Source organism: Pinus tabuliformis, chromosome 8 (genome assembly GCF_031772625.1).
Source record: "Pinus tabuliformis cultivar Carrire ecotype Pingquan chromosome 8, CPIR1, whole genome shotgun sequence".
Lineage (NCBI taxonomy): Eukaryota > Viridiplantae > Streptophyta > Pinopsida > Pinales > Pinaceae > Pinus > Pinus tabuliformis.
This window is the reverse complement of record NC_142294.1, coordinates 1,718,373,999-1,718,377,789: the sequence shown is the minus strand read 5'-3', so window position 1 is coordinate 1,718,377,789 and position 3,791 is coordinate 1,718,373,999. Positions and strand designations below refer to the sequence as shown.

The following is a 3,791-nucleotide window of genomic DNA, read 5'->3' as shown; positions in this document are numbered from 1 at the left end:
GATAGAATAAACGACCATTAAATTTCATTTTCAAACATTTCTCTCAACATTAATATTTATAAAATGTTAATCTGTCAAAACTAAAGTAAACTTTGTGATTTTATTTTCAAATTATTTGATTGTAATCAAACCTATTAAATAAGTGTTTTTGGTTAAGCTTCGAAAACCTAATTGCGGTAACGTTGCAGATCGCTTAAACATTTTCATTAAATTTTAAAATTTTTACTAAAAAGCGCTCCCAGTCTCACATTCCAAAGGTCCATGGCTCGAATCCGGGCTTGAACATTTTCTTTAAGTTTTTACTAAAAAGCATTGCTAACAAAACAAGAATAATTACTATATATAAATTTAAAAAAAGGATTTGTGCATGTGTCTGGGTGGTGTAGTTGGTTATCACGTTAGTCTCACACACTGAAGGTCTCCGGTTCAAGTCCGGGCTCAGACAAATTCCCCTCTGAAATTTTAAGTCTTTATAAACAAGAAAATCTAAAATATTCGGAATTCTATTGAACTTTCCTTCAAACTTCTCTAATTCCACTCTGAAATTTTAAGTTGTGATAAACAATGTGGAACAGGTTGGGCTCAGATATTTTAGCGAAATTCTACAATTTCCCGAATGCCATTGAACTTTCCTTTAAATTTTTCAAATATCACTCTAAAATTTTAGGTTGAGATAAACAATGTGGAAATGGAAATCAACGCTGTTCGAATCCGGGCTCAGACATTTTCCTAAAATTTCCGCAACGCCATTGAACCCTATGGCATATTCTGTATTAACACCGAACCAAGCCACTTTTATTCTCATTGAGTTTTAAAATTTCTCTAAAAATCTGAACTAAACAATGTTGGAGATATGAGTATAGGTCTCGGTAAATAGCAATCTAGTTTTCTTCATGCTGAAAGAAAATAGGTCTTGGTGGTATAGTCGCTTATCACGTTCTCACACACAGAAGGTCCCAGTTCGAATCCCGGCTCAGACATTTTCATTAGGGTTCTAAAACTTCCGTTCGAGCCCGGGCTCAGACACTCTCATTAGGGTTTTAAAATTCCGTTCAAGTCGGAGCTCAGACAGTCTCAGTAGGGTTTTAACCATACAATTTCCGGAAGGCAATGAATTCCAAGGCATATTGACATTTTCACTGAATTTTTATGCATCAGTCATTTTCATTATCAATTGAACTCCATGGTATATTTTTTCTCCAAACCAATCAATTCCATAGCATATTGACATTTTCAATTAGATTTTTATGCATCAGGCATTTTCATTATCAATTGAACTCCATGGGATACATTTTCTCCGGGCCAATCAATTCCATGGCATATTGATATGTGCATTAATTTTTTAGAATTTCATCTGAGTAAATCAATTTCATGGCATATTGACATTTTCATTAATTTTTTTAAATTTCATCCCGGCGAATCAATTCCATGGTATATTGACATTTTCATTAGATTTTTTAAAAAAATTCCCGGCAAATAAATTCCATGGCATATTCTCTGGTAGCATTAAAATAAAGTATCTTATTTTAACAGAAAAATGCCCAAAATGCTTTGGGCATTTTCAGTATCGATTGAACTGCATGGCATATTGCGAGGTAGCATCAAAATAAACCCAATTCTGTTTGACCTTTCAGTTTGTCACCCATAAACCAGAAAAATACTTCCAGGCTCTGTTTATATTGTTTTGTTGCATCCAGCTTTTTAGTGCGGACTATTGATGAAGGAGAGTTGCCATTTAGTAGAAATAAAATGACTTTGCAATCTTAATCAGATTTATGTTGTTTATGTGCACCTGCATCTGTCCGTCCTGAGTAAGCAAGATTAATCATTACACCAAACATTATGATAATACGGAAGGCCAGTGCTTATTTTTTAGTGCTGCTTTTATTGGAAAAAAAATCTTTCTGTGCCTGGTTTATAATTGTAGAAAGTAAAATATGTCATAGGATCGCAAAGCAAGAAAACATACTCCCCAAGTCACCAATAAGTTGAGCATTAAGAAAACCCAGGTTACCGCTTACCGGTAATCCTAACAGAGGAAAGCCCAGTAATCCTAACAGAGGAAAGCCAAGCAAGAAAACATACTATTTAGGTCACTAATAAGTTGAGTATTAAGAAAACCTAAGTTACCAGTCACCAGTAACCCTAACATTCAGGGACTTGGAAAACAGCCTAGCTGCAGTTGGATTTGAGGTCAAAGCCAAAACCCCACATTAACATGTGGGGAAAATTTCAAAGCCACAAAAGAAGGAGATCCATACAATGCTAAAATGGTTGGTTGCACAGATGAAAGCACTGGGGAGTGCATCTGATACAAATTTTGTGCTATATGATATCGAAGGGCATCAAAGAAAGCACCATCTCAGCCACCACATTGAGAAGGTTGCTGTGGCATTTGAGCTCAATGCCAGCACGTTCCCAGGGACAACAATCCGAGTTTTAAAGAAATTTTTCGTCTGGTTATTGCCGTACTGCTTTAGAGTCCATCTGTAAGATTGTTGGGAGAAATAATTGTGAGGGATGATAACAGTTTCCATCATTTCAGAGGTAGTCAAGTTCTTGTCAGGATTACTAGTAATGCAAGGTGAGGCAGGGAAGAACAATTTCAATATAGTCACTGGAAATTATTTGGCAGGCAGGGATTCTAGTGGACTGACTGCAATATTGCCCTCTCAACGTTATTATGAAGATAAAAACTTCTTGCAAGGTTTTTTATCTACGCGGCAACACTCTCAAGCATACAGCTTCAATGGATGAGCATCAGCTTGATTGGCCGATTGGATTATAGAATTTCAGTGGATTTTGTTTCAACATGGTTAAATACTGCTTATCAATACAATTTACTAGCGAGTTTAATAACTGCTTATCAATACAATTTATGGTTTATTTAGAAATGGCGTAACTCTTGCATCTTTAACCATTCCAATTATTCCCCAGCTAAAGTTTTTGATTTAATATTTGCTTATGTAGAATCGCTCCCACAGAAGAAAGTGAAGAATTCAAACACATCCTCAGACAGGCTTTCTATAGCTCATCTTCATCAGCCATCAGCTTTTTTCGATGGGGCAGCTCAACAGGGCCAATGTGGATGTGGCTTCCACATAAAGATATCTGCTAACTCTCACTTCTCTGCTTTCTGGCATGGGGTCAGGGAACCAATAATCTGGCTGAAGCCATGGCTCTCTCAGGTCTTCTAAAATTTTGCATATTCCTAGACATTCAGCAGGTGGCTTTTTATGGTGATTCAAAGCTATGGGTTGATTCAGTAAATCAGAAAAACTTCATTCTGGCTCAACATCTGTCTGAATGGAGAGATAGGATACACTTCTACTGGACCTGCCTGGAGAATTGCTCTATTCAGCACATCAATAGGGACTAAAACATTACAGCAGACGTCTTTCAAAAAAGGGTCTTTCTTCTATTTCTGAATATTGGCATCTCGAAATTGTATCTGTATCTGATGACTCCCATTATCAGATATCTGATTTTGCCCTTCCAGACCTTTTAATGCATTACGCATAAGACAGTCTCATATTTTTTGAGTTTTTGATATCAAACATTATCAGTTTTGATACCAGCGACATTATATAGCTCTACAGATTATAGGCTTTATTTCCTCATATATTTATGGGATCACAGCTCTGATCTGCATAATCAGAAATAGAATGTATCATCAGTTCTTATATCTCTCATATAATACATAAAGCCTTTTTCTATGAAAAAAAAAAACAATTTACTAGTGAGTTTAAATACCGCTTATCAATGCAATTTACTATTGAGCTTTTAGGTTT

The 3,791-nt window shown here is 35.8% G+C and overlaps 1 non-coding gene across 1 annotated transcript; it reads left to right on the top strand.

The window, feature by feature from the left end:
* The first annotated feature begins 371 nt into the window (after positions 1-371).
* Positions 372-445, top strand: TRNAV-CAC (transfer RNA valine (anticodon CAC)). The gene has a single exon. It is a non-coding gene; the product is annotated as a tRNA-Val (tRNA).
* The last annotated feature ends 3,346 nt before the right edge of the window (positions 446-3,791 follow it).